General features: G+C 42.0%; 1 long non-coding RNA gene across 1 annotated transcript in view; it reads left to right on the top strand.

The window, feature by feature from the left end:
- The first annotated feature begins 484 nt into the window (after positions 1–484).
- Positions 485–26,628, top strand: part of LOC122560394 — an 89,680-nt gene continuing 63,536 nt past the window's right edge. Inside the window, exon 1 of the long non-coding RNA XR_006314734.1 lies at positions 485–642. This is a non-coding gene — a long non-coding RNA (uncharacterized LOC122560394). The remainder of the gene's footprint in view (positions 643–26,628) is intronic.

Below are 26,628 nucleotides of genomic sequence, written 5' to 3'. Positions count from 1 at the left end.
TCCCCAGCACCCACTTTGTGTGTGTGCAGGTGTGAGACACAGTGAAAGACAACAGGTGTACAAATCTTTATTCAACTTCCATCACCAGGAAGAAAGGAAACACCCGAGTGGCCAGTGACAAGCAGTGACCTTCTCAACAAAGGGCAACGTTCCGTGATCACACAGAGAAGGGGAGGGCAGGGATTAAATCAAAATAGAGTTGGAGGGGGAGATAGTGCACTCCACTCCCTGTGGTGTACACCTTTCCCTGAAAATGCCACCAGCCTTTATTGGTAACATGTGAAATCAATCGAATTAACTAAATATTGGCATCTGTGATGCTGTGGCCTGTGTAGCAGCAATGATAAATCATCCACTCAGCACTTCTGGCTGAAGATTGTTGCGAATACATAAGTAAAGTAAGTTAATTGATACTTCAGCCAATACTGTATTGCTGATTACTAAATTGTTGCTGTCTTGTTTTAATTGAATTGGTTTGTGGAGGGCCAACTTCATGTTTGTTTACAATGAAAAAAGTCTGGATGCAAACATCAATTCTGATGTACTTTCCTGTATTGGATTGAAAATATGTTTTATTTTTAATCACCTGAGAACTGCTCACAATGATTGATGCAATAAACTTGGAGCTACGAAGGCATTCAGGTTAGTCAATGTTTGCTTGGGGCAATAAGCTCTCCCAGATCAGTTGTAAAGAGTTATATAACGTGATATTTACTGGTGATCAAATGGCAATTTATATTCAATGTCAAGTGCGCCCAGGTCAGGTGCAGTGTGCAGGTGCACTTGATGCAAAGTAAAATGTCAGTATACAATTTTAGCTTGCCTCAGCTGTAGCATTCACACATCCGCGTCAGAATGTTGTATTTTTGAGCCTCATTCCAAAATCTAAGGGATTGCTGTTTTTTGACAGTTGAATTCAGAAGTTTTGCTATCAAGGACCGTTATGAAAGAGGAGACTCTCCATCAGGGACACCCTTTACAGAGTGGTCTCACCCTTAAGACTGTTACAAAAACCGTAGCAAATGGTTCTATAACTCTGCTCCCAGTTTTTGGATTAAATGACATTTTTAATGAGTTTAATCATTGCAGATAACATCATCAACAGTATTATCCTGAGAGAGTTGGTGAACACGCCAACTTATTATCACCATACTGGCCCCGACAGATAGCATAATGTCACTGAATTTCTGACTACATTTAGTGACATTAATTCACTTCCTACCTTCATATAAAAATGTTTGGCAAACCTTTCTTTTGCCAGACTTGGAGGTAATGACTCAATTGTGTTTGAAATGCCACTACATCATTCACAGCTGATGTCATTGCTTCAAACCACATCTAACTTCCTACCACAGGATAATGTTGATAATTTCCCTCTTCAAATGAAACAGCTGAAGATAAATTATGCTGTTCCACTTGCATTTTTGAAAACATGGGTCAGAGTTAGAGTCTTATTATAGAGAGACTGGGCTAAACTTCCCTAGACCCTGACTTGAGCAATGGCAAGTCTGGAATAATGTAATTAGATTAGAAAAATGGGATTCTCAACATTGAGTAAAAAGACAGATTTTCAACCAAGGCTTGAATAGCGAGGTAAGAACCCAATGATGAGGGGTGAAAGGCTTATATGCATGCATTAATACTTCATCAGTTCTCATCTCACCTCATTATATGCAGTTTACTGTCCTCATATGAGCTGAAAGAGAAACTAGAAGACCATAATTTTCAACATCAGTTGGCAGCTCCAGCTCACCGCTTATTCCTCCAGGCATTCATATTGAATAGCTATCAACATCTCAGGACATGGTCCACAGAGAGCAACCATTTGCAATCCCCCATCTACGGAAGCTCCTCCGGAGGCACACCAGCCTCATTCCTGAAGAAGGGCTTATGCCCGAAAGGTCGATTCTCCTGCTCCTCGGATGCTGCCTGGCCTGCTGTGATTTTCCAGCACCACATTTTTCAACTCTGGTCTCCAACATCTGCAGTCCTCACTTTCTCCTAGTGCAAGGACAGACACCCAGCTCATAGATTGGAACAAGTTGCATCTCAGGACTCCTCACTCGATCTCTTAGCATTCACTTATTTTGTGCCTACTTAGACGCTCACAGAGTTTCTGCCATGCGTTGCCTTCCCATTTTGCCCTTTGTCTCCTTATTCAAAATTTACAGGCTGACAGTCCATCTACCTTGCTTTCTTTTAGCACAGACAGAAAACCAGCCAATTTGTCACGGTCATCAGCACTGATCAGCCAAGAAAATGGACATGTTGCTGAACAGCACTATTCTGCATCAATCCAGCATCAGCGTCATGTGCCAGCAGCTTACATGGCAAACACAATGCAATGTCTTAAAGTCTAAAAGAAGTTGTCTCAATAAATCAAGTTTACAGGGATTGCTTTCAGTCAGGGGCTCCCAGCACAGGACACCACTCTCAGTCTCAGTCAGTTAGCTGCTTGGGGCATCCAGGGTCAGAGGTCTGTATCTTTATAGTCTGGGGAGTTGGCCACATTTAGTCTGCAGGTCCACTTCAACTAGACCAGGGATTAGTTGTATGTCAGTTGTGGAGCTTCACAGCGATCAGTCAGAAGCCTGTTCACTTAGCAGTGGGAGTTGTCTTTCCAAGTCCATTGACAGTGGGCCAAAATCAGTCCAGGGGATCTGTTCACTGAAAGTCCAGGGGATTAGCAGCAGCCACTGTTGTGGTAGGGACACTGGGGGGAGCAACCATGCTGAAGTGGGGGTGGCAACTCAACATATAAGGGTAGAAGATTGGAGATCAAGGGGCCCTGTGGGATGGGAAGGCATGGTCATTGATGAAGTCTTGGACTTCACGGGCTACAATGCATAACTATATCTGGCATGTCATGAGATGTCTGAGCCTCAAGGGGTAAAATAGGGATATGAACAAGAAATAAACGGGTTGGGTGGGAATGTGGGAAGATTTAAGCTGATGGGGCTGGCAGGATGGGCAAGGCTGAGAGAAACTTTTGGTTTGGGGGTAAGATCAGTTCGAATGAGAAGATGAGCCTGTGACTCACTCTGTGAAGCAATGCCTGTGGGGGCTTTCCATCCTCATCCAAACCACAAATGTACATTGGAAATGAAAATGACTGCCACCCCACCCTTTGAGAGCAAAGTATTTTTTTTCTATAATGGAGACGTCTCCAAAGGGTGATAGCATTAAACCGCCACGGTACAGGAGAGACATTTGTTATTACAAAATGTTATATGTGGATCTTAGGTGTTAAAATCCTGTATTGACTAAAACTCTTGGCCACAAGCAATCTTATCCACACCATTCATCAATATAAATCAATCCTACTAATTGCTTTGAAGCACAGGCAATGTCTTGAGCTCTGAGATTAATCCCAGTTGCCTTCCAGGTCTGCTCACTTCACATCTTGGCCTATGAAACATCCACACCATTATCCTATATACTGTGTGCTGTGGGAATTGGGATTGGAAGTGGGGATAGAATTCCTCATTATCGCTGCTACATGTACCATCTATAATGATACATTCACAAAATGGCTTGAGCAACATATGTCTGAATCAGGGCAACAATGTGCAACATCTATGTGGAGACGTCCCACTGACTTACTGAGTCTCCACATAGATGTTGCACATAAATGTTTAGCGGATGTTATTCAAATATTATTTGTTTGTGCATTGTGACTGCTAAATGATCACATGACCAAGGAGCTGCTTTGTTTCTGGCATTGCACACAGAGGTCCATTGGAGTCAACCCCAATAGATGCAGGTACAGAAGCTATGTTTGTCTTTTGGGTGCTGCACTAAGGGCTGCTGAATAGAATAATGTGGACTCATCCATTTATGCTTCCTATAACTGAAACTGGCTGAGAGATAGGAAACAAAGAGTAATGGTCAATCAATATTTTTCAGAGGAATGTTTGTTGTGGAGTTCCCCAAGTATCAGTATCAGGACCATTGCTTTTCCTGAGAGATGTTAACAGTCTGAACCTTGATGTGCAAGTCACTGTTTTCACATTTATGGATGATACAAATTTGGAAGCATTGTAAACTGTAAGGAAGACAATGTAGAACATCAAAGGGATGCAGGAAATGTGGTCGTGTAGGCAGATGGGTGGCAAAGTTCCATACACAGAAATGTGAGGTGATACATTTTGGGAAGAAAACTATGGACAGACAAAAAAAAATGGATACAATTCTAAAGGAGGTGCCAGACCAAAGGGACCTGGGGTGAATATGTGCACAGATCATGGAAGGTGGCAGGACAGATGGACAGAACAATTAATATAGCATATAGTATCTGAGACTTTATTAATGGGGCATAAAGAATAAGAGCAGGGAGATAATGCTGAGCATGTATAAGCCACTACTTAGATAACAGCTGGAAGATTGTGTATAGTTCTGGATGCCACAACATAGAAAGATGTGAATGCATCAGATAGAGTGCAGAAGAGATTTACATGGATGACTCCAGGAATTAGAAACTTCAGTTATGAGGATAACTTGAAGAGGCTGGGACTGTTTTCATTTGAGAGAAGGCTAAGAGGAGATGGGATACAAGTTTTCAAAATCACAAGGGAGCTGGATGGAGTAGATAGAGAAAAACTGTACCCAATTAAAAGAATCAAGAATAAGATATGATGTAAGATGAAAACATTTTCACAGAATGAGTTCTTCGAGTCTGGGGATTTACTGCCTGGAAGTGTGGTAAAGGCATGTTCAATTGAGGCACCCAGGAGGGTTTTGGATGATTGTTTCTATTTAAATAATGTGCAGAATGTTGGGAAAAGACAGGAGAATGGTACAAAGTCACTATGCTCATTTGGGGAAGCAGTTCAGATTCGATGGGCTGAGTGGTCTCTTTAGCACAGAATCACAGGTGATTCTGTGACATGCAACTGGAAGTCTAGGGCCAGATCAACCTCCAGTTGGTTGCAGATCTATCCCCTACTGTGGAGCCTCCACCATAGGAGCCTTCATGTTTCAGCAAATGTACAGTGCAGTCACAGTTGCTTGTGTTGTTTGGAATGTTGTGCAGATGAGACAGGAGTAGTGTCACCATACTCTGTCCAGATGTGGTGGTCAGAACACCATGTCATGATGTTCAGCCTTTCTGCAATGCAACACCTCCTCTCACTGGGCCTACCTAGACCCACCTCAGGTTTACATGTAGGCCCCATCTGGAGCTTCATGCCAATAACGTCCAGAAAGAGGATGCTGCCTGATCCTTGGAATCACTGCTTCAGATAAATGGAGGATGCACCAAGGCCGTGAGGTGGATGATGAAGATTCGCCAGAGTAGCAGCATTGCACTGATTAGGAAGCTGAAGGTGTGCATCAGAAGGAACAGTGGCTTCAGCATCCTACAGCACAGGATCAGAAAATGAAGATATGTTTACAAATATGACAATGTGTTTATAATGATATGTCACCCTTGCCACTTATGTGGCCTCAGAAAGGCATCTTTTTCCTCTTCCTCCCACCCCATCTTGGTAACATCCCAGAATCAGCAGCTGAGATGCATGGAATCTGCCCATTGATGGAACCAGTTGACCTTGGTGTTTTGAGCAGGTGACCCCTGAGACACTTATGGTTAGAGGGTTTAGACATCCTGAGCATGTTCTGCCAAGATTCAGGTTCACCCTCCTTGAACCTGTACGTGTTTCCCCATCCAGCCGGGTGCATACTACCCTATCTCCTTGAGGAAGGGGCACTTGGGGTGGTCAAAGTTATTCATTCCCCCATCACCTTGCCATTAGAGCTGAGCACTATGGCTAGAGTGATCTAATGCAGTATATTATGTGCATATACAATAAACGCGAAGGATTCAGAATCTAGCTATCCATGGCACCTGCCAATCTCTCCATGAGGCAGCCAGGTACAGATCATATTGGTTGACTCCTCCACCCTTCAGGTCAGTTTGCCCAGTGTCCCCAACAATGCTGTCTGCTGCTTCTGTGCCTGTGCATTTGATTGAAATTCCTAATGGCCAGCCCCAAGGGTCCTCTCCTGCCCATGGCCAAGGTGTCAGTATCTGAGCTGGTGAAGGTTCAGGAGGCAGCCTAGCCAGTGCTTCTGCTAAGAAACCTGTGGAGGTTGAGATGGTACCTTGAGGCACAAGTCTCTTCAAGAGGGAAACCACACTGATGTCACTGGTCACTACAAGAGGTAAGGGAAAGGATGAGGTGCATTCTGCCTCACTGAGGGAGCTTGCTGGAAATCAAGACCAGTTATTCCCAGAATTGTCTCAAAAGTTAAAGCTTTTATTTTAAAAAGTATACAAAATTCCCCAATTTATTTTATCCCAAAGTCTTTTAGATCCAGGTTTACAAAAAGCATGGAATAGGCGTGTTACAAATAAATAGATTCTCACTAAAGTTAATCAATTATGAACCATCACACTGTAACTTTATTAATTCAATCTCAAACCCTCCACCTTTTTAAAATATCCCCTACACACGCGTACAGTTAGACACAGACAGACACAAAAAAGATTGGATGTAATAAGCAGAGGAAAGACCGTCCTCAGAGTTCACTGAGATGACGTTTTGACTTCTCAGGACTTGCTGCTCCTTCTCCATCTACTATCAGCTTACTTTCATGAGGCACAGGGCACCTGGGTCACACCAAAGAGTCTTGCACATATTGGTTATAAACCACAGTTTAGAGCAACTAATGAGGGAAAATAAACTGGCCTTCTTTCAGACTTGAGGTTTTTCTTCTATCTTTGGAATTGAACTGCACCAACAGGCAATGTTCCCTCGAAGCTGCATGGTTGCACATGTGCAGCTGCTCTAACATTCCACACGTGACAATCAACCTGTCACATGGATCACAGCATTGACCTCTGCTTCCACAGTCACTGCCACACACATGTGTCGAAGAAACAATGATGGCATGGAATGCTGCCAATAAGTCTAGTATTTGTTGTCTGTCCCAAATTGCCTTTGAAAAGATGGTGGTGAGCCACATCTTGATCAACTACAGTCCATCTAGTGTGGGTAGAACCAGAGTGCTGTACAGAAAGGAGTAGCAGTTTTTTTTAATACAGCAACAGTAAAGGAACGATGATTTATTTCTAAGTCAGGATAATGTGTGTTCAGAGGGGAACTTGCAGGTGACAGTGTTACCACACATCTGCTGCCATTTCCCTTCTAGGTGGCAAAAATCACAGCTTTGAAAGGTGCTGTCAAATGGAGCTAAGACGTTGCCGCTGCGTATTTTATCTATAGTTCACAGTTCTGTCATTGTGGCAGAGGGAGCGAATGTTTTTTCAAGCTAATAGATAGGTTGCTGATCAAGTGAGCTGCTTTAACCTGAATGGTATCAAACTTCCTGAGTGTTCCTGAAACTATACTCGTCCAGGCTAGTGGGGTGTAATCCATCACACTTGGACAGGTTTCGTGGAGTCAGGAAATGAGTTACTCACTGCAGAATCCTCAGTCTGTTCACATCACTTGTAGCAACGATATTTAGGGGCTGGTCCATTTTAGTTTCTAGTCAATGGTAAGCCCCAGGATGTTGACTGTAAGGGGACGGCAATAGCAATGCTATTGAATGTCAAGAGGGTGGGAGTTCTGGAATCTCTACTCTCTCGGACTTTGGTTTTGTAAAACATGGTTTGGTCCTCTAACCCTTACCCACATCCACTTCCTATCTGTCCTCATAACCCACATGGCATCTCCATGTGACCTCATGACCCCTCCATGTGACCTCATGACCCCTCCATGTGACCTCATGACCCTTCTAATCATCCCACCTTGGCATTCGGCCACCTCTACTACCAATTCCTAACTGTCTCTGGAATCAGAAGGTCCACCTTGAGCATGCCCCTAACCACTCAGGTTGCCCATAGGGGTTGTTTCCATGGAGAGGCTCTGCAAAGTCAGGAGACTTCATGGCCTATTTGACCTTCCCACCTCCATGATGAAAATCAGCTCTAAGGTTCTAGCTTTAAATAATGCTGTCTCAATGCAATTAAACAGAGACTGCCCACTGTGAACTAGGTAAAAAGACTGCGAAGGATTCAAAAAAATTTCCCAAGTTCTGTTGAGAACTATTCCTTTAAGTTGGTAAATTGGCACTCTGCTATTTAAGAAAGGTGTGAGAGAGAAACCAAGAAATTATACACCAGTCACTTAGTGCCTATTGCTAGGAAGTTACTACAACCTATAATTAATGATAGAATAAATGAATATGTTGGAAATTGGAAAATGGCTAACTCCTGTTCCTGTGTCCTGGAAAAGAAGCAGTTTTGTTTCCATAGATGCTGCCTGAATGGACTCTTAAGTATCTCTAACATTTTCTGTATTTTTTAGGATAGGGTGTGTGGTCCAGCTCACTTGAAGTTTGAACACTATTGCTGCTGCTGGGAAGGATTTGGATGTTTGGTCTCCATTCCAGAAACACAGGACATGGTGACTTTTCCCTGTAGTGTGAACAGAATGCTGAAGGGGAACGGAATAAAATAAAACATAAAAACTCAAATCTCCTGTTGGAAGGAATTTCTACCTTCTGTGTTTTCTATTTTCAGAAAACTCTCACACCTGCTCTTTCGAAAACAATTTACATTTTTCCCTACCAGCAGTGTTCTGAATTCTTCCCATTCCAACAAAGGGTTTTGGATTCTGTTGGTGAAAGATTGACTTTCATTACAATTCAAAGGAATTTGAAAAGGATTTTTGCAAGTTAATTCCTACCATTGTTCACTTGGGAGTGATGATGTTGCCTATCTAGTCTATCCAATATGGTGAGATGGCAAGGATTAGCTGGCCCCAGCCCCATGTCAGAACAGTTGAAATATTTATGGCAAAGTTATCACCCATGACCAGTCAACATGCTGCAGTAATGGGGCATAGCTGGCAGATCTCCTGTCAACCAAAAGACCTAACCCTCTGGCTATAATTTGGGTGAGGCCCAGGAAAACTTTTATTCATAAATAAAGAGAGTACACAAAGTATGGCGTGATATTCCTCTTTGTGGAGGTGGTGCAAAGGGGAAATAATTGGACATGGTTGCCCCAGACAGAACCTCACCCTCATTTTACCACTTCACTCATTAGGTTCTGGGTGAATTATGCTTTCTAACCAACCTGTTCATTACACACCTCTGGAGCAGTTACAACTTGAATCCAGGTCTCCTGAATCAGAGCCACAAGAACCCACGTTCTGCGCAATAAGATCTGTGGAGGCTGATCTTTTCAACCTGCTATCGATTAAGGCCCATTGTAGTCAATTAATGACTGTGTAAGGGCCTCAATCCACCACCTCCTCAATCATCTGCCTCCCCAGCAGGGCGAGAAAGGTGGCCTTTTCCTGACAGTGCAACTTTGATAACCTACCTGCTGGATGGATTAGGGCTCCCAATCCAGAGGCATAGAATGGGGAGTGGAGGTAGCTTCTAAATACTCCTCACTTGACCTTGCCTCTGGTACCCTTGATCCTCTCTCTCTACAACCCCAAGCCCCCAAGAAAAGTATTAAAAGTGCAGGCTATTCCCAGGTTGCAAAAGGGTTCTGTTCTGGAGTCTATTTGCAGATTGATTTGCATGCAAACTGGAGCATAATGCAGGACAACATAAAACATCCATATTTGTAAGTGGAGGAAATGTTCACATGTTGGTTGTTTAAAATGACACTCCTGTATGGGATCGCATTCGTTACGATGAGTGTTCATTTGTGGGGCATTCTTTAATCAGGAACCCCATACGTGGCTTCCCACCATTGGATCCCCCAAGGAGCAGGTCTTGGCTGATGGACTTTTAAGGCCCAGAAGCTGCAGGCCTCTGATTGAAAGTCACCCAGGGTTGCCTGTTAACCCTGAATGAGCTGACTGAAGCATGACAGGTTTTCCTGACAGTCATTTGGCATGTTAGTCTCCACTTAGCACACTTCAAAATAAGAACATTCTGCCCAATTATTTGCAGATGAGCCCATTCTGAGAAACAGCACTAATCCTCTATGCGACTCTAAAATGCATATTTCTCATAATCATTTCAAAATTGAGTAATGCAGCTATAAAAATGTTGATTTGATACTATGAATCTATTTGTCCTATATTCACATTTAACTTTGTGTTCTCCAATTAACCTCCTAATAGCCTTTCACCCTCACTAAAGTGTTGCTGGATACTTAACTATTGACTACGCAATTAACAATTATGCAAAATCCTCTAATCACTGCACTAAAATTCTGATTACCATGCATTCATCTCTGACTGGTGTTCTTGTCAGTTAATTAATGATAATTCCTTTGCAATCCTGTAGGAAACAATCCCTTTGAGGCTGATCTATTTTGTGTGAATTTCACTCACACAGTCCCATCAATCGTGAGTGTGGCATTTTACGAATTGTACAATATCTCTAGTATATGTTTACTTAATGAATGAGAAAACAAAATCAACCCAAGCGTTTTAATTAGGATAACACAATTCCTGTGTCTTTCCTCACAGAATAGGACTGTGGAGCAGAGTTCTGATGTGATGCTGTGACCTTGAACTGCATTTTCCAGCTAACTCCTTTAGTTCAGTCTCTAGTCAACTGGTCCCAGTGAATGAATCAGGGGCCATGGGTCTGAGACCATTGAATTAAATTGAATTGAATTGAATTTATTGTCACGTGTACCAAGGCACAGTGAAAAGCTTTGTCTTGCGAGCAATACAGGCAGATCACAGAGTTACATAGCATAGGTAAGTGAATAATAAGTAAACAGGGGCAAAAACCAAAACACAGGTACAGGTGAATGCTAAGAGTTTGTGAGTCCATTCAGTATTCTAACAACAGAAACTGTTTCAAAACCGGCTGGTGCGTGTGTTCGGGCTTCTGTACCTTCTCCCCGATGGTAGAGATTGTAGAAAAGCATTGGATCTTTGAGAATGCTGGTGGTCTTTTCTTGACAGCGGGCCTGGTAGATGGGTTCTACAAGGGTCAATAATTTCAAGTCTAAGTTTATGCCAAATCTTTGTGTTTGAATCTTATGTTTTTTTGGCTAAATGTAAGCCACATTGAGTTTGATGCAGTAACTATTGCCAGGAGGCTGTCTGAGTTACCTCACTGTAGTTACCAGACTCGCTGTGTTATTTGCCGTTCCTGCCTCTATGTCCAATTTCTGCATCATGCACAATTCCTGGAAAAACTTGCCACTCACCCAATTTCCACCCTAAGACTAGCCTGCCTTGCACCTTTGAAAGCTGCCCTGCTTGTTATTGCAGACTAAGGAGAGATGGCTGAGATGAGGGAAGTTGGCACCGCATTGCTCTGGCAGGAGACCTTGGTTAATGTGATGGAGCAGAGGAGGGCTATTCTCTTCCCCAAGGACCATCAGAGGAAGCAGTGCCAACCTGGTCATAGATCACCACCTGGGTTATTGCCATCTCAAGGCAATGGGGAGGGCCAAGCTGCAGTGCTGAAAGAAGGTCAATGACCTTTTCTGTTTGGCCAGGGTAAATGCCAGACTCTGCTCCATGCTACATCACACAGACTATATCTCTGTCACTGTATCCACTTCGCGTTAAGTTTCATGCTCTAACATTCCTCTGTTATATGCACCATCTTTCCTCACTCAGTCTTGTTAACCACCTCCCACCCATTCTCCAACACCACAAATCCTCCATGCTGCCTCCTCAGTCCCTTGAATTGCCTCCACACCATTCACCCACATTTATCAGTGCTAACATCCATGTTGTCCACTTGTACCTTTCTTGTTTGCCCATTTTATATCATCACAGAAGAAGACAATTCATATTAGAGTGGAATGAAGCTGTACGGGTAGGGGGAGGTCCCGATATTAAAGTCCTCACCCTCTACCAGGAAAGGAGCCACATCCTTGCCATCAAAGACTGGGATGATTCCTGGGGGACACTGAGATATTAATGACCCAGCAACATGTTGTTGTGTTGAGACGTTGACATTAACCATGTGTTTAACATCATGCACCTGGCACTTGTAACCAGTGGCCGCGGCATTTCTGCCTCTTGTGTCTTACAGATGCAGTATGCATCTCACGTACATCTGCAGGGAATTGCCTGCCTCCCCAGTGGACACATTGGGCAAGTGTATCAGCAAATGGTAGAGTTTCTGCCCCAGAGGAAGCATCTGCCTTCCAACAGCTTCAGTGGTGAAATGTGAGTGGAGTTGTTTGGCGAAAGGAGCAGGGGATCTGAGGGTGCTGAGGACCTCACACTGGCTGTTGCACAGATGGGTGAGAGAAATGCCCCAGACCACTGCTACTCAGAGAAGAGCTGGCAAACTAATACCTGCTCAATCCCTGGTAGGAGAGGACACTGGTCTCGTCAATCAAGGACTTCATAGACGTGCAAAGGGAGCAGTATCAGCAGCAGTTAGGCATATATGATACACTGACTTTCAGCTGAGAAGGTGGAGTGATGCAGCCAGTCCTACAACCATCTGAATACATTCATGGACAATGTCAGCCACTGCCCTGGAGAGACAGGCTCAGCACTCTCAAGTCAAGGGATGCACCTGCACTCCATCCTTCCAGAGAACTCAAAGCAGGGTGAGAGTGGGACAGAAGACCCCACTCCTGGTCAGTGCTCCATCTTCCTTAGGGGACAGAACTGAGCCAGGGTGCATCCAGATGGAGAAAAGCCACACACAGACCGTTTGGTGGTTTTCATTCAGGACACTGTGGGTTGGTGGGTCCTCCACCCCTACCTGCCTTCCCTCCTCCGATCCTTAGAAATTCTGCCTGAGAAGGATCATTTTGAGAAGGCTGTGAGCGTATCAGGTCTGCCAAACCAAAGTACCCCAGGGTCACCCAGACCTCCGGGGCCAATGGTCTCCTCAACAGAGCTGGCTCCCTCTACAGCATTTATGGAACAGTGTAACTCAGTCTGGAAGTCGGAGGGAGAGGAGAAGGAAATTATACTGAGGGAATGTGGGAGTCACACTGACACAGTTATGTATGTAGTTTATTTTCTTCATAAATGCTTATTATTCAATGATCATGTGATTGCTGTGTGTAGGGCCTCAATGCTTTGCAGCATCACTTCTTAGGCAGTTGCTCAGGCCCCTATTTACTTCCACCATTGAACACATAATACAATTTGCTGTTTTAGGGTCATATTGGGGGGAGTGCTATATTGTTGGGGATTCTGTCTTTCAGATGAAATGTTCAACTGAATGCTCAGCCTGCCCTTTCAGATAAGCATAAAAACCTCATACTATTCAAAGAGGAGCAGGAGAGTTACCCCCTGTGTCCCAGCCAATATTAAATTGCCTCAATCAACATCGCATAAGCAGATTTTCTGGACATTATCTAATTTTTTTTGTGTGGGAGCTTGCTATAGACAAGCTGGCTGCTGCATTGTAAGAGTTACTATTGTTCAAAAAGTACTTTATTATCTCAAGGCGAGGAAAGACACCATTCACCTTTCCTTGCCCTGTCAACTCTCCATGTTAACTCACCTATTATTGACCATGGTCAAAAGGTGTGGTGCTGGAAAAGCACAGCCAGTCAGGCAGCATCCAAGGAGCGGGAGAGTTGATGTTTTGAGCATGAGCTCTTCATCAGGAATTCCTTGGATGCTGATTGAGCGACTGTGCTTTTCCAGCACCACACCTTTTGACTCTGATCTCCAGCATCTGCAGTCCTCACTTTCTCCTATTATTGACCATGGGCAGACCTCAGGAACCACCTTGAGTTTAAAATAAAATAATGTTCTGTATATTTATTGAAGTCTTTATTATGCCAAAATTAAGCACTTCCTTCATAACCATTCAAAAATTTTAAATTCTCTCATTCGCTTCTTAAAAACAAACAGAACACAATAATTAGGAACAAAAGTAGGGTATTATAATCCTTGATTCTGCTTTGCCGTTCAAAAATATCATGTCTGTTTGAATAAGGCCATGATTTTACTTTCGTGTCCATTTTCATATCTCTTGACTCCCTTGTTTTTTCAAAACTCTAAGTCAACAATGAATATATTCAATCACCTAATTTCTACAGTTGTCTAGAAAAGAGAATTCCACTGAATAGTAAACCTCTGAGAGAAAAATAATCTTCTCATCTCAGTGTAAAACTGTGCCCCCTAGTTCTAGACTCCCCTACAAAGGGAAATATCCTCTCAGTTTTCTCTTTGTTGGCTCTTGTACATTTCACTGGATCACCTCATACTTCAAAACTTCAATAGTATATGTTAAACCCACTTAACCTTTCCTCATAAAATAACGTCTTCATCCCAGAAGTCAATCAAGCCAACCTTGTCTGAATAGCTTCTACCCTTTCTTAAGTAAGGAAACCATAACTGTACACATTACTCCAGATACTGTTTAAGTAAGGCCTTGTAGATCTGCGTTAACAGTTCCCTACTTTTATACTTGATTCCTCTTACAGTAAGCTCAACATTCAATTTACCTTGCTTATCACTTGCTTCACCTGCACACCAACTTTTTTATGGTTCATGTACCAGGAAACCCAGATCTCTCTCTCTATTGTTCTGCAGTCTTTTTCCATTCAAATAATGTACTGTTTTTCTATTCTTTCTGCCAACATGCATAAGTTCACATTTTTCCACATTATACTCCAGCTACCATTTTGTTTACCCACTTACTTAATTTATCTAATCCCTTTGATAGACTCTTTCAGTCCCCCTGACAACTCACTTTCCTACCTATCTTTGTGTATTAGCAAATTTAGTCATCATACCTTCGATCCATTCATTCAAGTCATTGATATGGATTTTAAATAATTGAGGTTGTGACATTGGTTCCTGTGGTATTTCACTAGTTATGGTTTGCCTTCTGAAGATGACCCATTTATATCCTTATTTCCTGTTGGTTAGTCAATCCTGTAACAATTCAAATACGTTACCCCTACACCATGAGCTTTTACTTTGTAAGATAAAAATTTCTGTGGCATTTTATTTAATGTCTTTTAGAAATCCATGATTATCACACCTACAGGTTCCCTTTTATGCATGTTACTTCCTCAAGTAATGCCAATAAATTAGTCAAATGTGATTTCAGTTTGACAAAACCATGTTGAATCTGCCTGATTATGACATTGTAATGATCACCTCTTTAATAATTGATTCCTATAATTCCCCATTGACCAGCATCAGGCTCACTTGCCTGGAGTCTCCTACTTTCTTTCTCTCTTCTTCCTTGAATAGATGTCTTACATTAACAATTTCCAATCCACTGCAACCTTTCCAGAGTCATGAGAAGTTTGGAAAATCACAATAAAAGCATTTCCTATCTCTAATTAAAGACCCTAGAATGAAAACCATCAAGTTTAGGGGACCTGTCAATCTTTGGTTCTAGTAGTTTTCTCAGTATATTTTCCCTTATAACTGTGAGTATTTTAAGCTCCTTTTTTTTTAAACTCTTGACTTACAATTATTCCAGGATTGTTTTCTGTGTCTTCTACAATGATATATTCAAAGTACCTGTTCAATTCTTCTACCATATCTTTGGTTCCCATTATTAATTCCCCAATCCAATACTCTAAGGGGCAAATGCTGACTTCTATCATTATTTTCTTTTTTAAATATTTGTAGAAATTTTTGTTATCTTTTATATTTTAAGCGTGCTTTCTCTGATACTCTAATTTCTCTCTCTCTACTTTTCATTCATCATTTTTTGCTGTTTTCCAAAATCTGTCTGAGATTCTGACCTACCTTTTGTTTTGTAGTATTGCAGACTTTCTCTTCCAATTGATATAATCCTTAACTTCTATAGATAGCCACGGATGTATCCTTCTCTTAGGGATTTCTTTCTTTCTTAATCGAATAAATATCTGCAGAGAGTTCTGACATGTCTTCTTAAATATCTGCCACTTCTACTCTGCTGTCCTGCCTTTTAGCCTATTTTCCTAGTCCACTTCAGCCAATGTTTTCATCATACCCTTGTAATGGCCTTTATTAAAGTTTATAACGATAGTCTTAGAGCCACACCTTTTACCCTTAAGACTGACGTGAAATTCTATCACTTTATGATCACTGTTGCTTTAGAGGTTCCTTCATTAAGAGGTTATTAAGTTATTCTGTCTCATGCACATTGACAGATCTAAAGTAACCTGCTACCTGGTTAGCATTAGAATGTACTACTCTAAGAAACTGTCTAAAATACATTCTGTGAATACGTTTTCCAGGCTATTTTTGACAATCTGAATTGTCCAATATTTAAAAAGGTTAAACTCAACTATAATGGTTGCAGTATTTTTCTTATAAGCCCACCTTATTTTTTCTTACAACATGACCACTGTTAGTGGGGCTTATACACCTCTCAACAAATGACTTCTTAACTCTTTTATTTCTTATTTTTCCACAACTTGATCTTCTTAACAAAGATCACATTTCAACACTGGACTGTTGTCTTTAATTGACAGAGCTATTTCACTACATGTTCTAACTTCCTGTCCTTCCAAACTTTCAATACTCTTTTAAGTCGCAGCCTTGGTCACTTTGTAGGCACATGTCTAAAATGACTAGCAAGTCATACATACTTATTTCTAGTTCTGCTACCAAATAATTTATTTCAGTATGAATTCTGTGTATAATCAGATACAGAGACTTTAATTCAGCCTTATTTTTAAACCATTCTAGTAAGCTCTGGTCTAATTTCCTAGTACGCTCTTAAGTTTACACATTTGTATACCTTCCAACCTCACTCTGGTTACTATTACCCTGCTCTAATGCCTTGCCTTTTCTCATTAATTAACCACAACTTTCCTCATTATTTAGTTCAATAGATTAAACAGATCTTTATTTATAACCCTACATCAAAAACAACTAATACTTACATACGCCCTTTTAGCTGACATTTAGACTATGAATTTAGGACCTCCTGGGAAAATTGTTAAGCTGTTGAGACCAACCAAGCATAACCTTAAGGTAATGTCAACAAACAGCTATTATAACTTCTAGACTAAATTTAGCTTTAAATCTGTCACTTGGACAGTTTTTCTTCTCATTTTTAATGGGCTTGGGTTTTAAATAACTTCATACCCAACAGTTCTACAGGCCTAGACCATCCTTCCTGAGCTTATGCATCTACACCAAAAATTAATTGCTCCCACGTTGTACTGCAGCAATGGCTTTAACCAACAATCAGCGCTGAATTCACATGGCCTGCTGAGTTCTGGTTTCTCTCCTGTGTAAGTACACATTCTTACTGGCAAAAGTTGGATCTGTTAGAATTGGAAACTTTTGATTTTGGGTTCTATTGCTCATTTTAAAGGGCCTCAAAGTCTCCAGGAAATGCAGATGTAGAATACTATTGGTTAACTAGTGAACTTGAGATCCATTAGACTAGAGATACCTACAAATGCCACTATCCTTTCAATCTTTTATAGAAGTCTAGAGGCTATTGCAAGAGCAAATCAGAGTTCCACTCTGGCTGTCTCTGCCAATGAAGTGACCTTGTATAATTTTGAAGCCCAATGTGTGTTGAATCAAAATCTTTGATTTTGCTTTAAATCCTAATGCAAAATCATTCAATATTTAAACTTAACTGTAGATCCAATATAAATATTACATTAAGTTAATATTATTGAGTCACCAGAGCATGGATTGTTCTGTTCTAATCTAACGACACTGGAGTCTGTAACCTGGTCTACTGAGTAGAGCTGAAATGTTTCAATGCAGCAATGAAGTTATATCAAATCAAGAAATCTTTCAAGGCTCATTTCTTTCTTTTGAGGGGCATTAAATTTCACCTTGATTGCCATTTCAATTTGTGTGGGAGATGGCAGCTTCAAAGGGCCATTAATTCCCTGGTGATTGCTGAGAGTCAGAAGCTGAAGAATTGTTTCCCATCACAAAGATCAGTGATCAAACTGAATCAGTGGCAAATGCAACGATTTATTTGATCAAGAAACAAGAGTGCTGATGGACTTTGATCCTGAAAGGACTTGACTTCACAAAAAAAAAGATAAAGTTGAACAGAACAGATACTGGATGTCATTACTGAGATTGGGGACTGAATCAATACAATCCTGTAGAAATAGATTTGGAGATGCCGGTGTTGGACTGGAGTGTACAAAGTTAAAAATCACACGACACCAGGTTATAGTCCAACAGGTCACAACCACCTGATGAAGGAATGGCCCTCCGAAAGCTAGTGTGCTTCCAATTAAACTTGTTGGACTATAACCTGGTGTTGTGATTTTTAACTCTGTAGGAAGAGAACATTTTCTGTGAGAGACCAGGCAGAACAAGGAGCTATCTGCTACCTAGATCTGAAATCCTACCCAAATTGATGGAGTGGAGGCCCCAAACTATCTCATACAGCAGATGAATTGTTACTATGGCCCAAAACTCCTCCAGAGACCTTTCTGAGATGGTCAGGGCTGAAAGCAATTCCTGAAATGAAAACAGAAAGTGCTGGAGAAACTCAGCGTCTAGCAGCATCTGTGAAGAGAGAAACAGAGTTAATGTTTTGATTCTAGTGTGACTTCTTTGGAACTGAAAGAGACTGGAAAATAGTGGCTCATATGCTGATGACGAGGGTGAGAGGAAGGGAGTAGAATAGATTGTGAGGGTACCCAGAGCAAAAGACAAAAGGAGTGAAAATGGTGGTAAAGGAGATGAAATAAGTGTTACTAAGTGTGAAAAGGAGAAAATTGGTCCATTCTGCTGAAAGCAAAGTCAAAAAGACACAAGCAAGATATGACTGGAGGGCTTTGAAGATGCAAACAAAAATGGATGACAGATGTCATGCTCTAAAGGTGTAGATCTCAATATTGAGTCTTAAGAGGCTATAAACTACTTAAGCTGAAAATAAAGTGTTATTCTTCTAGCTTACATTGAGCTTTGTTGGAATACAGTAGCAGGCACAGAATGGAAATGTTAACATGGAAATGGCAAGCAACTGGAAGATCGGGATTATTCCTGTGGACACAGTCAAGTTGTTCCGTATGGAAATACCTAGTCTGCATTTGATCTCGCCAACATAAAGGAGACAGCATTGTGAGCAGTGACTAGATTGAAAAAAGATACAAGTAAAACTCTGCTTCACCTGATAGGTTTATTTGGGGCTTTGGACAATGAGGAAGGAGGAGGTGAATGGGTGAGTGTTACGCTTTCTGTGATTGCTTGGCAAGGTGTTGATAAGGGGTGAGGAAGTATTAGAAATTATGGAGGATTTGGACCAGAGTGTCACAGAGGGAATGGTCCCTGCAGAGGTGTACTGCACAATCAGAATAATGAGGCAATGTACTGGATGTGGAGAAACGAAGAGAGTCTTCAGAGGAGGAGGATGCGATCGTTTGAGAAGAAGAAGCTCTCCTTGTGCATGACAGAGTTCAATTGCATCAGACTCCAAAGTATCACCAAAAAAACATTTCTCTAGTCACAGAGATGTTACCTGGATATGACATACAAGCAAGGGAAGCAGACGCACATTGGAGACATGCTGTTGTGAGCATTCCTCCCGATGAACATAATACAACAACATAGTGTGAAATCTTCTCGATTCACCACAAAATATCAGTTCTTCAAGCTCTGAGAGTTATCAAGCCAGCAGAGACAATGAATATGATGGAAACATGCCTTGGTCAAATCAAGTAAACTATGCAACAAGATGCAATTCTCAAACTGCTGCAAAAAACAGAGATAAAAGATTATCCAACAAGTCATGTGACTAATATATAATTTCCCATTGAGGGATGGGTAATGATTGACAGTAGATCATAACACTCTCCCTTAAAGATGCATGCACATAATAACACAACATTGTCAATCACTGCACATTGGGTTGTAGTTGGTTGACAGGCCATTAACGTTTTAAATCTTTCCTCCAGTGCTCTTAGCAACACTGAACACCAGGAATATGCATCTGCTTTGTGCATAATATGGACATTTATTTGTGGGCAGGCACTGTTTGCTGCCATCTGGCCAATATTTATCCCTTAACCAACACCTAATACAGATTATATAATCATTTCCCTCATTGCTGTTTTGCGAGAGCTTGCTGTGTGCAAATTTGTTCTTTCATTACATCAGTGACTTCACTTAAAAGGTACTTCATTAGACATAGAGCACTGAAGTTTTCAAAGACATTGTATAAATCAAAGTCCTTATTTTTCATTCCCTGAGGAAGCAGCTACCCTCAAATTAACAATGGGAAGCTTGTGCAATCAGCAGCAAAAGTACATTGAGGCAGTAATGAATTCCCTCACTTTAATACCATGTTACTGCACACTTGTGAACATTTGATGATTTTGCTGATTTAAAACCAGTCCTGTTCTCCCAATTGCCTTGGATTTCAGTGTGTCTGTTTTGTTAGTGACGGTGGGGGACCAAATCCCAGTGACTACGCTGGGACTCCGACTACACTGCTCAATTGCTGGGATCATTGATTGGGGAGCTGTTTAAGATCAATCTTCAAAATTGGTTTGTAAAGTACACTGCTACCACACAGCTTGAGGTGGGAAGGGATGCAGACAGAATGTTGTAATAAGTAGAAGAGGGCTATTTCAAGTAATTTGAACTTCATGCATACTCAGGCTGATCTGTCGTTCAGCCTCCAACAACAAAACTAGTGCAAAACTTGAATATTGCCGACAAGAGAGAGATGTTGCCAGCCCTTTCTATCTTTCACTCATCAGGACAAATACAGCGATGCCAAATTTCACACAGTCACAACAATTTATACTATAGAGAACAATCTGCTGATTGATTGCTAGGTTTGCCAATGGGAAAAACAACTAGAGCTTACACAGAGCTTTTAATACAATAAAACATTCCAAGGCTCTTTGTAGGAGTGTTAAAAAGCAAAATTTGACAACAAGGGCTGAATCTTAATTTTTAGTCTCATTTTTGTTCAGTTTCACAGAGAATTTTAATCCTCAAGACCTAGTGAGATCTCTCAGCACATCATACGAAACCTGCCTCATTAACTACATAGCCCACCCTCTCACCCAATTCTGGCCCCACTCTACTACTTGTCGTTTCTGGAGGAATTCACTAATCACCAGAAATCCACAGGAAGTCAAACACCCCTGGCACACCCATGCCATCTTTGAGAGGTTACTGTACACCCAGACAAGTGTTGGTAATCTAGTATTGTCCTTCACTGAAAACCCAATGTGGCCCAGCAGCCACAAAGCCGCACTGCTCACTGTACATAGCCAGCATGGCTGACACTACGTCACCACCTTCCAACCTCATTCTCTCAAACTGGCCACGATTTAACCACATGGTTTACTAGTCCATACCTACATCCTGTCTACTTGCCATCTTCAACTTACTGCTTATCTATCTCCACTGTGGACCTGCAGCTTGTCATTATTCTGTAGGAGACCATTACAGACAGGAAAGCAATCAGACCAGTCCAAACATTAGCTTTTATTTATTGACAGAAACATTGAACAAACAAACAAACAGAGGCTGCAGTTTGCCCCCACAGTGAAACCAAATGCTGATACAATGACTGAAAACCATTTACAGTTCACAGTACCCAGCTGTCATCAACTGGAATAGCAATGACAATCAGGTCCTGTCTGCCTTATAACACCCAACACAGACCAGCTCTGTCATCATTTTCCTTTTGCTCAATGTCCTTATCCTCCTCATCGGAAGACTACTCATGTTCTCCTGTATTACATTGCCTCATTGCCTCTTCCCATTGTGCAGAGCAAAGCACACCAGGATGATGCGGCACATTCTGCCTGGGTTATAGTGGAGGGCCCCTCTCCATTGCCTGCTCCACCACAGCCTTGGTTAAAGCATGGGCAGTGCTCTGTAGCATTCAGGGGTTTGTTAAATGATGTCATCAGCCATGGTGATAGTAAGTGGTGCTTGTCCCCAAGTAACCAGCCTCATAAGGCTCCTGTATTCTCCCTACAAGCATGCACCGGATATACCAAATACTCCAGTATGTAGGAATTGTGGTCAATGCTGCCAGGGTAGCAGATACACACATCCCAGGAAGTGAAAATGGTGATCGCTAATCGCCTGCATATTAATAGAATGTAAGCCTTTCCTGTTGATGAATTTGCCGTGGCTGTGATAAAGCCCTCTCAGTGCCACGTAAGTTCCCAAATCCCACAGCCTGGGCTGCAAAACTGACCCCATCACTGGGGGATTAAAAAGAACCAGTCTGAGCTTGCACAGATGGCATCGGTCATGATCCTGATGCATTTGTGGGACCCTGACTAAGATATCTCACTTAGATCACCCATCACTGTCTGAAAGCAGCCACTCGCAAAGATGTTCTAAGTAGCTGTCCTTCACGGCTGTCGGGAGGGAGTGGTCTCTCACTGACCCTGACCAGCTCCTTGACCACTGTCTTTGAAGCCCCTTGACTGATGAGATATGATTCCCCTCAGTGCCCTCGATGGCCCTACAGCCCAGCTGGCAGATTGTAATCAGACAAATCCCCTGACCGTGCTCGGCCTCAGTCGACAAATAATCATGGCCAAGCCCCTGGACTGTATGCGGACTGTACCTGCAACTCACTGTACCAGGATCACCAAAACTTACATGAGTATGGAAATACTGATAGCCTTTGGGTTCCGGCTGAAGCACCATCACGCCAACAGGCACAGCATTGCAAGATAAGGCATGGAATCCAGGAGCACAAATGCTAAACTAAAAAACTGTCCTGAAATCCAGCCTGGTCCAATCTGTTAGCTGGGAATGTGCTCCCATACAGAGCCTTTCACCACTGAGTGCTGCAATGTAGGTTTGTACTTTGGAAGCATTCTATCAGTGGACTGGAGGGTTGGCAGGAAGGTCTTTAGGGGTTGAAATGGGCAACTTGCTGCTGCTTACGAAGAATCTCATCTCGATGCCTGGAATGCAGTTAAACAATGCAGCGAATTGTCAAGATGGGTCTTCTCACATTATTCCACCATATATTCTGCCATAGCCCATATCATTCAGGCTTCTATAACATTTTACTAAGTCTCATATTAAAGCAGATGGAAGTCTTATCAAAAAGTTAGGTTTTAAAGTGCATCTTAAAGATGAAAAGGGCAGTAGAGAGGAGAGGAGGTTTAGAGATGGAATTCGAGAGCTTCGGACAGGGGCAACTGAAGGCGCAGCCACTGTTTGTGCAGCAGTTAATATTGTGGATGCTCAAGAGGCCAGAACAATTTGACTGTCAATTGTTGGATGGTTGTGGGACAGGAAGTGATTACAGGCTTGGGAGGAGTGAGGCCATAGAAGGACTTGAAAGCAAAATTGAGACATTACTTGACCAGAATCCCATGTGGGTCAGTGCGCGCAAAGCTGATAGCTTAACAGGATTTAATTCGGGGAAGGATACAAACAGCAGATTTTTGGATTACCTTAAGCTTACAGGGCCCAGTAAAATGTGAATGTGAGCAGCCGTATAGAGGAAGAGTCAGGTTGGGAGCAATAAAAGGGATGAATGAGATTTTGAGCAGCCCAAATTCACCAAAGTTCCTTAGACAGCACCTGCCAAATGCACAACCACTATCATCTAGAATGACAAAAGCACCAAATACATAGGAACACCATCATTTGCATACCCCAACCCCCTCCCCGCCAGCCCCAAACCACTCACCATCCTGGCTTGAAAATATATCACTGTTCCTTCAGTGTCACTGGGTTAAGATGCTCTACCTACAACAAATGGACTGCAGTTGAAACTTTATTGCTGGAACAGCACAGCAGGTCAGGCAGCATCCAGGGAACAGGAGATTCGACGTTTCGGGCACAGGCCCTTCTTCAGGAATGAGCAGAGAGTGTTCAGCAGGAGAAGATAAAAGGTAGGGAGGAGGGACTTGGAGGAGGGGAGTTGGAAATGTGATAGGTGGAAAGAGGTCAAGGTGAGGGTGATAGGTCGGAGTAGGATGGAGGCGGAGAGGTCAACAAGAAGACTGCAGGTCAGGAAGGCGACGTGGTCGACGGTGCCCTCCACCGCATCTCCTCCACTTCCAACTCCCCTCCTCCAAGTCCCTCCTCCCTACCTTTTATCTTCTCCTCCTGAACACTCTCTGCTCATTCCTGAAGAAGGGCCTGTGCCCGAAACGTCGAATCTCCTGTTCCCTGGATGCTGCCTGACCTGCTGTGCTGTTCCAGCAATAAAGTTTCAACTTTGATATCCAAATGAATCCAACAAGAACTGGACCAAGCATATGTGGTACTCATAATCTTCTTCATCCTAAGTATACGCATGATTTTACTACAACTGCTAAGTATTTCATCAGTAATATTTTCAGCAACATAACACAAAACATCGCAGATAAGAAAAACTGCAGCATATTAACATGCCAAATTTCCCCTAAAGTAAATGCATTAAAATTCCATCAAATTTGACAATATTGTTATGTATTTGGCTTTAAGGGGTTAACACGTAGGGGGTTCCATACAACAGCCAAGCAGGGTGAGATCAATAGTTGTGATGTTGAGAAGATATGCTCTTCTTCATTAGGGTAAATAAAACCACAGAAAGTAGACAAAATCAAACACAAAATATTGCTGAGGAAAGGAGTGAACAAAGACAGAAATGGGAACTATTTAAATGTAAATCTATGATTCGCTCCAGTAATAATATCTAACAATATTCAATATCTAGGATCATACCAAAAGAGTACTTTGAAGTATTAAAGGGATTTTCTGCTATCTAGTGATCTCTGAGGCATGAAGTTTCCCTTTCTTGATATGTGCAAGATCAAGACAAACACTAGGCATACAGTAACAGTGATATCACCGCAGGGAGTTGGCAGCCAATTACACTGAAGTATTCTCAAACAGCAAATCAGAAAGTAAAATGCAGTAAAATCTTCTACTCAATTAAAATTTCCACAGAGTAAATACAAATCATCAGTGATACACATGGGATTAAAGTAGCTGAAATATCATAACTTTTTTTTAAATTTGAAAAAAACATTATTGCCATAATAATGGCAAAAAAGCATCCCAGTGATATAACATTAGATTTCTATGAGTAACTATTGAGTTATTAAAATTAAATTGCATTTATATAGTAACTGTTATGGCCACAGAAAGATCCAAAATCCTTCCTGACCTGCAGTCTTCTTCTTGACCTCTCCGCCTCCACCCTACTCCGACCTATCACCCTCACCTTGACCTCTTTCCACCTATCACATTTCCAACTCCCCTCCTCCAAGTCCCTCCTCCCTACCTTTTATCTTCTCCTGCTGAACACTCTCTGCTCATTCCTGAAGAAGGGCCTGTGCCCGAAACGTCGAATCTCCTGTTCCCTGGATGCTGCCTGACCTGCTGTGCTGTTCCAGCAATAAAGTTTCAACTTTGATCTCCAGCATCTGCAGACCTCACTTTCTCCTCAAATGGACTGCAAACAAGCAAGGAGATAGCTCACTGCTATCTTGTCAAGGGCAGTTGGGGCCAGGCAATAAATGCTGACACAGCCTGTGACACCTCTACCCCAAGAGTGAATTATAAAGAGCTGAGCTGGGGGCTGAGTAATATGATGTTACGGAGGTGAACTAGGCAGTTTAGTGATGCTGTGAGATGTGGTTAGCAGCTCAGCTCAGGGTCACATGAGCCACCAAAACTGAAAGTTTTCCTCTTCAGCCTCAGGCTTTTGGTAAAAGAAAGGAATTGTGTCAACATGGAACAGAGTTTAGAATGAGGACCAAAGACAATTGTTTCTGATTTCACACAAGTTAATTGAAGGAAAGTTGTGTTCATCAGTTCTGGATGGTGGATTAGCAGTTTGATAATTGAGCAACATTAGCGGAGTGGGAAGAGATGGTGATGAAGCAGAGTTTGGAGTTGCTGGCGTGATGTGAAAAGTCATGCTGTGATTTCAGATGATATTGCTGAGGGGCAGCATGTTGGTAAAAAATTTGAGGGATCCAGGGATAGATCTTTGGAGGACATCAGAGCTAACTGTGTAGAATCAGGAACAGATATCATTGGAAATGACTTGCTGGTTACAGTTAGTGAAACAAGGACAGGACAAGTGAGATTGCCCCAATCCATCAACACTAGAGAGGGTGTGGTGAAAGATGATGTGGTCAACTGTGCCAAATACTGCAAAGAAATAGAGAAGGATAAGAAGGTAATGTTTACCTTGATCAATCTTAGAAGATGGGTGTCACAATCTCCTTCCATTATGGAACAAACCCTTTCAATTTCCACTTCCATTGAAATCGCTAGTGATGCAAGTTGGGTGGAGTTTATAATGGTCGAAATATGTGTTCCAGACATATTTTTTCAACATTAGTTCAGGTTCAGTTTGGTCAGCTTGAATTTACTAGAGACAATGTTGTAACCTCCTGTGCCACCTAGTGTTCCAGGAGAGAAGGCAATCCTCAACACTTTGTTTTAATTTAATATTCATGTCACTAGGCTATTTTCCAACAACTGAAAAATGTGTTGCTGGAAAAGCGTAGCAGGTCAGGCAGCATCCAAGGAGAAGGAGAATCGACGTTTTGGGCATGAGCCCTTCTTATGCCCGAAACGTCGATTCTCCTTCTCCTTGGATGCTGCCTGACCTATTGCGCTTTCCAGCAACACATTTTTCAGCTCTGATCTCCAGTATCTGCAGTCCTCACTTTCTCCTATTTTCCAACAACCTCCAGGATTGATTTTCATATTTGAATGATTGACTGGCTGAAAGAAATAATTTAACCTTTTAAACTCAAGTATAATTCCAGTATGTCGATATGTTTCCCTCCTACCAAGACCAATCTGCCCATTCTAAGATGCCCAG

Source organism: Chiloscyllium plagiosum, chromosome 21 (genome assembly GCF_004010195.1).
Source record: "Chiloscyllium plagiosum isolate BGI_BamShark_2017 chromosome 21, ASM401019v2, whole genome shotgun sequence".
Classification (NCBI taxonomy): domain Eukaryota; kingdom Metazoa; phylum Chordata; class Chondrichthyes; order Orectolobiformes; family Hemiscylliidae; genus Chiloscyllium; species Chiloscyllium plagiosum.
This window is presented reverse-complemented; position numbering and strand designations above follow the sequence as displayed.